Genomic DNA, 6,946 nt, shown 5'->3' with positions numbered 1-6,946 from the left:
TATAAAAATAGCCCCAAGCAGATCCTGCAGTAGGGAGGAAGAAACCCTCAGCAAGATCATACTTCTCCCAGTGAAGGACTCAGTACACTAACAGCTCACCATAACTCTTTCTCCTGCTTCTTGAAGAACAACAGAAGGGTGAGCATAATACTGGAGAAAGTAATAGAGATGAGAAATATGGTGTGTACCACTTTCAGTGGTATCATGAGTGGGAGTAAGCTATAATAATTGGGACTGCTGATTTAATCAAAATGGAACCCCAAAAAAATAATAACACTTTGACTAGATTGCTAATACTTTAATTACTTTTTGGATTGATATATATGTGGTTTTTTAGGCCATGTAAATTGCATGTTGTGTTTTGTTTGGTACCCTGATCAAGAAGCTTGGCTGTAATTGTGGATGCAACAAAAAAAAAAAAAAAAAAAAAAGTTGTTTTTCCTAGGAGAGTGTGGTCTGCATGATGAAAAAAAAAAATACAAAGTACATGAGACAGAGGTTGAAGTATGAGTTAGTGCTAAACCAAGCATATTATCTACGGGAGACAGAGATTTCAGAGAAACAGTTCAGTTGTGCCTATTGCTTGGAAAAATAAATAAAGGCTCCTTGGTTTAGAGAAGATGAACACTTTTTATTCTGACAGCTCTGTTTTCCCATTAGTAGCTTCTCATGGCATCACCATCAGACTGTTGACAGAAATGTGGTTTTGTAAGTATTAATTTCTAGAGGGGGTGGCTCTGTCCCTTAGGCCATAATTTTTGTCACAATAGAAGCAGCTTTTCACATTGCTAAAATTAGTCTTTCAGTTGACTTTGCTAGCAGAAATATGACAAATGCTTCTGAAAATTCTTATTAAGCAAATTTCATGGAGATATTTATTGTAACTTCCTGACATTCTTAAAAAATAGAAAGCAAAACACAGAGTACTCCTCTGGGGTATATGCACATATATTTAAATAACTTCTCACAAAAATAACAGGATGAGAGAGAATGGTCAAGATGACAACAGCTGTACCATAATACATGCTAGTGTATCCAATTCCATTACTATCATCTCACACATTCTGCCTGAACTTTCTACCTTTTTACCTTTTGATTTTTCTAAATATCAAAGAAGTGGGCTGGGGGGCTGGAGGACAGAAGGCTCAATAGAACTGGGAAGAAAGTGTCCTTCTTTTACACATTCTCTTAAGGTTGCTGTCAGCATATTTCCCGAGCACAACTGCCTGTGAAATACTACTTGTGAAACCTAAAAGTCTGCATCTTTACTTTTTCTGGGAGACCTCCAATTCCCCCTTCATTGGGTTATCTGTAAACATTACCTCCAGGAAAATAATCTTAATGTGTCTGGGATACCATCTGAGAGAGAAAAGCCCACAGTTAGTAGCAAGAGTACTTTTAAAAAGCTGAAAGGACAAATAAAAGCTAGAAGAAAGAGGAGCAGAGCACGGTCAGAGCTGTGAGGTCAGTAAAATGAAAGTGTTAAGGGAAAAGACTGTGAGGACAGAATATTTGTTCTTCTGCAAAGAAAAGCAAGACCTTTTGTAAGTATGGTATAAAAAAAAACAGCTCACAGTCGTTTCTGAGGAGCTCAGACTCATCCTTTCCAGTGTTATTATTCTCTCTCTCAAAAAAAAAAAAAAAATGTTCTTCATGTTCTCAATATACATGAAGACAGCTGAGCACCAGCCTTGCAGGCAGCCAAGGTACTCTGGGCTATGAGAGAGGAAAGAGATGGTGGCATGATGGGATACTCACCCTTGGATCAATCTCATCTTTGAACCTACTCTCCAACTGACACCATTAGCACAGGCTAAATTTGCTCTGTATACAACTTTCTTCACCACATAACCTTGGCAAGTGCCACCTGGTTTCTTTAAAGAGCTGATTAATGACCTTACTTTCATTTAACTTGAGCCACACTGCTCAGGTCCTGCTCACCAAATGAGATAAGTTGTCCAAACACTGGCCCTACCCAGTGAAACTAGAGCCTTGCATCATTCAATTGACTTATTCTTCTGTCTTCTGCCTGGTGGCGAAGCATAGCAATGATGGCCAGATACAAAAATCCCTTGAATAAAACTACTGAGGAGTCTGGGAAATCTGACAACACTACAGGCATTCAAGTCCTGTCAGTCAGTGCCAGGCTGGCAACAGAAGTCATTTACTTGCTTAATAACCAATTCACCTTCATGTCCACTTCTTATTGCTCTCTGTCACAATGCAGTACAAATCCTTTATGCCTGATTAATAGTAATGTCATAAATGTATCATTGGACATGAAGTTCTACCCTTCTTAAGCTAGCATGTCTTCAAATATATCAGAGGAATTCCTCCTAGGTGAAATGTTAACTTTTATTTTTGCATGTGTCTGCTGGTTATTCCTCACATGATGATAAAGCTCCTGTTTGCAAAAGGAAAACAGAAAAGGAGGGAAACAAAAATATATTCTGTATGTCTAACTAGCCTCCAAAAAAAAAAAAAAAAAAAAAAAAAAAAGAGCTTTTCAAGCTCCTCTTGTGCTGGATGATACTGAGAAATATGTATTAGGTTTATGTCTGGAAAATCTATCTTTACAAGTTGTCAGGAAGGATTAAAGCAGGGCACAAATACTGTGCAGTCACATGCAGTCAGAGCAAGCTTGATGGGGGATTTAGGCACTGCAGAGTTCATAGGAAAGGATTTAAACTTATGTGGTAGTATTCATCAGAATAAGTAAAGAGCATGGACATGAAAATAGAGTACAGTTCAGCTGATATGTGATAATTTGTTCAGCTTCTGTGACCTGGTTGTATGTTTGAGTATTTGGGGAGTGGGGGTGATTTTGTCAGCAAATGAACTTTACAAAAACTCTGGCTATGCGAGTGGTGTGATTACCTAGCTGCTGGAGGGAGGTGATCAAAATGCATTTGGGGCTTTTGAATTCTTTCTGAGCCCAGCAGATTGACTGGTTGATCTCTTTACATTTTTTATTCTCCTATTATTAGGGTTAATTTTCCTTGCAGCTCATTTTTTCATTAGCTAGACTATAGATGCAAAGACACTAAATAAATAAGAAAAAATAGTCTGGCATGATTACAGGCAGATTTTAAAAACCTTGTTTCCTCTCTTGCTAGCAATTTCAAATTTCAGAATAAGGTTTCATCCTAAATATGGGAAATGAGATGAAATGCTGGTGGTTTTTTTCAAAACTGGAGTTAAAAAATAAATCATCATCCCTGACTCATGGATGTTCACACTAAACTTTTAAGAGAAACACTAGATGCAATGGAATGACTTAGGGGACACATATGGCTTTTAGACCATGAGGATCTATTCAAAGTAGCCTAAGCAGATTTCAACTCAGAGGCATTATGGTCTGCAGATACATCTTTCTTATATTGGTCTTTCTTTTTCTAGTCCCAGTTTGAAATTCTATTGAACATGAATACAAATCCCTAAACATGGCACCCACTGCTGTGAAGTTCAAAGTGTGTTGTCTCTAGCTTTTGGGGACACTCTATATAAATGAATTATTTCCAATATGACACCATCACATTTGTGCAACTTTCATACCTCCCCACAACCCATTTCAAAATACACCCTTACAGCTCCAGAAATTGTCAGACTCTCGGGCTCTAAGCTTTGCGTTGGACCACTGACTGAAACATTACGATATTCTTTCCCAGATGCTCTTGCTTTGACCATACCTGAATGATATTCTCAGAAGAATTCAATTGCAGGTATTTTGCTTTCTATCCCAGACAAAATCACAGTATAGTTTATCTGTGAAATGCTAGGAAGTTAAAATCCTGCATATTGCTCCACATCAGACAATTACCATATCAAAGACATCTGAGAATGTTTTGGTCTCCTGGTAGGCACTGCCATCATCAGACTGTATTCCCAGAAATCAAGTGAACAATAGTGTCATGTGTTTGTTGTAATTTAGGGAAAGACTAATTAGAAACAAAGCAACAAGCTTGAAGGCAACGGGAACACAGAGCAGCATTCAGAAAGGCATGCACAAAAGCTATTTCTGGATACAAGGTAGCTTTATCTGCTGAAACAGCAAGGAAGGCTGATATCAAATGGTATTATAATTTCAGAAATTGAATTCACTCTGTGAAATTACAAACACCACCTGACCAAAACTTCTTTTATTTAGAATACAAAGACATGATATTTTAGCTGTATGTCTCTTGGGAAATTGCATAAATATGCGTGAGACATCTCACACATATGTATGTGAATGTAGTTCTTTTGCAGATATTAACTTTATAGGCAGGAATCCAAGAAAGCTTTGGCCAAGCAGGAAACAGCAAATGGAAAAAGCTTCAATCATTACCAGCTTCCAGCCTTCCCATGTGTCAATCTCACTTCTGACAACATGAAAAATGATTCCACTTCTCATTCTCCTCACTTCTAAAACACCTTCTCCAGAAGATAATCAAAATGAAGCATGTGTTGTTTATGTAGACAGGCTGAATGATGTTAGTGATTTTTATGGAAGGAAGGAAAAGCAAAATGGCTGTCTTCTCCAAAAACTCACCTATTCCCTAGCTTTGAACATCTGATTACATCACAGCTCGTCTCTCTGTTTGTATATTTTAGCTTGTGTTTTCACTTGTTGAGCACCTTATGAAATGTTGTTAATCTTGGTCTGCAACTTCAAGAGACCTGTGCTGCTCACCTGCTTGCATTCCCAGTGCTTCTCTCACAGTCTTACAGATTAATGTCTCAGCAAGAAAGAAAACTAGAGCTGTCAAATGTACTAGAGCTTATGTTTAGAAGCACCCTGGATATTCCCGCTCTGTAGAAATTGATAGCAAATATTTGCAGTTGACAGCTTCAACCTAAGCACGTGAAGAAAATTAACCATCACAGTAAAGAGTGTTAAGCAAAGTAAAAGAGAGTTTGTTGGCTTTTTTGAAAGGGAAACATGATTTAATTTGACTCCTAAATGTATTTTTTCCAATCAATTTTCATAGAACAGATTAGAGGTAAAGGAGCATGAAGTTGCTCCAAATTATTTCTAGACACTGATGACGCCATTGGGTGGAAACCTCACCAATTTAACAGTGAGACCTGCATCTGTGATTTTTGAAGGGTACAAGAAACATATTTTTACTGATTATGGGAAAGCTGATCTGAAACGAGCTACTCCTAAACACTACTGTCCCGATTTTACACTTCCAAGAAACTATGTGCAGAAATGTCATTATATGGGGCAGAGAATACAGGACAAAGTTCATTTTTAAATCATGCTATTGCATGCCTTATTTTCAGGTAGAAATCCATCCTATTCCAGCATCACTGAGATTTGGGCTAACTAGTGCTTGATGGTGTTTTGTGATTTCTAAGATATAAATCCTGAAAGTTACATAGACTTCCAGGGGAGGCAGATGTCTGAATACTTTTGCAATTTTGGACCTCAGAATAAGCACCTAGCAACAGATTTGTTTTATTATGTCCTCCGATCTGTGAAGGCTGCATATAACAAAGAAAGGCTTTACAATGCTATAGCCAGAACTTTTGTTTCAGATGCTAAAACTTTAAGGCACAATCCCAAGACTATACCTACCCTGCCAAGGAAAACATTAAAAAAAGTATATTTCAAACAGTGATATAACAGAGACTTACAAATATTTATCACCAGCCTAGAGATCACATTTATCAGTAAATTTTCATCAGCCTTTGAGGTGCCCTGGAGTGTCCTGCAGGCACGCTGCCTCCCCTAGGACACTGGGACTGGTTGTCCCAGGGGCAGCATTCCTGGGTCATATGTCCTGGGACTCCCCACTCAGTATGTGTTTACTGTCTGATGGAGAGTTTGCAGCAAAAAATAACAGGCTCTGTGCCTCTTTTCTTCTCTTTCCCTTCTGTTTTTTTGGTTTATTTTGGATTTTTTTTTTAGAAGGTTGTCATTTCTTCCACAATGTCTCTGAGCCTGGGGAAACAACCTCCTACAAACAACATGCAGCTTTGTAACACCACTGCTCTTTTTAATTTTTTTTTCCTTGAAAAAGGAGCACAGGCAACTGATGATAATACATCACGTGGACCCCAGAGGGAGACACAGAGCAAAGCACACCACTCCCAGCAGGCTGCTGGGGGCTGTTGTCCTAAGTAGGGTGCCCTACTTGGCCACAGAAGAGTGAAGACAGGCCCCACAGTTGCAGATTTCCTTCTCTTGTGCTCCTTCTTGCTGGTGGCATGGATGGACAGTGTGGCCACAGCCTGGAGCACATCAGCAAGGAGGTCCTGTGATTTACAGGGACTTTGGGTGAAAGAGGAAAAATGAAGAGGTGAAGGGAAAAGTGGAGCCAGAAAGGCAATGGGAGAGCCAGGAAAGGGAAAGCATCCTGGCACATTCATGCTCCTGTGCACCCAGGTCTCCTGCTTGCCACACACAGGCCACTCACAAAGTAGCCCAAATTGCAACATGGACGTGTGCCTGTCCTCTGTTCCATCACAGGGACAAGGTGGGTTTTCTCACAGGACAAAGATGTCCCACCAGCTGGTGTCCAGGCAGGACACAAGAATAAGGAAACAGAGTCCAAGAGGAGCACAGGTATGCTGAGCACAGCATGGTTTGGAGGCAGACCAGGTGTCACTCGTGCTGAGAGGGACCTGCTACCTGCACATGGAGGTGGAAGTTGGGTAGCAAGGAGATCCCACCTCCAGGTGGGGGCAGAGGTTCTAGTTATTCCCAAGAGTTCTCAGATACAGAGGAGGTCCTGGCAGAAGACCCTCAGCCCAGACAAACCTCCCGAAGGCAGATTTCTGTAGGGAACGGTATAGGGCTGCGATTATAGCAAAGCCCTTGGCAGTGGCAGAGGAAAGCACACATCAGCACTCTGTATGCCAGACTGCCTGCTCTGAGGAGGGTCCTGGCAGGGCCTGGAGGAGAGAGGTTTGGACCAAACCCTGTCCGTACCTCCTCCAGGTCCAGGAGGATCTGGCC

General features: G+C 40.3%; 1 protein-coding gene across 1 annotated transcript in view; it reads left to right on the top strand.

Moving 5' to 3' along the window:
* The window catches only part of STEAP4 (STEAP4 metalloreductase), a 31,835-nt gene continuing 24,889 nt past the window's right edge, over positions 1-6,946 (top strand). The window contains exon 1 of the mRNA XM_068673902.1: positions 1-138. The gene's annotated coding sequence lies outside the window, so the exon portion shown is untranslated. The remainder of the gene's footprint in view (positions 139-6,946) is intronic.

This window comes from Anas acuta, chromosome 2 (assembly GCF_963932015.1).
Source record: "Anas acuta chromosome 2, bAnaAcu1.1, whole genome shotgun sequence".
Classification (NCBI taxonomy): domain Eukaryota; kingdom Metazoa; phylum Chordata; class Aves; order Anseriformes; family Anatidae; genus Anas; species Anas acuta.
This window is presented reverse-complemented; position numbering and strand designations above follow the sequence as displayed.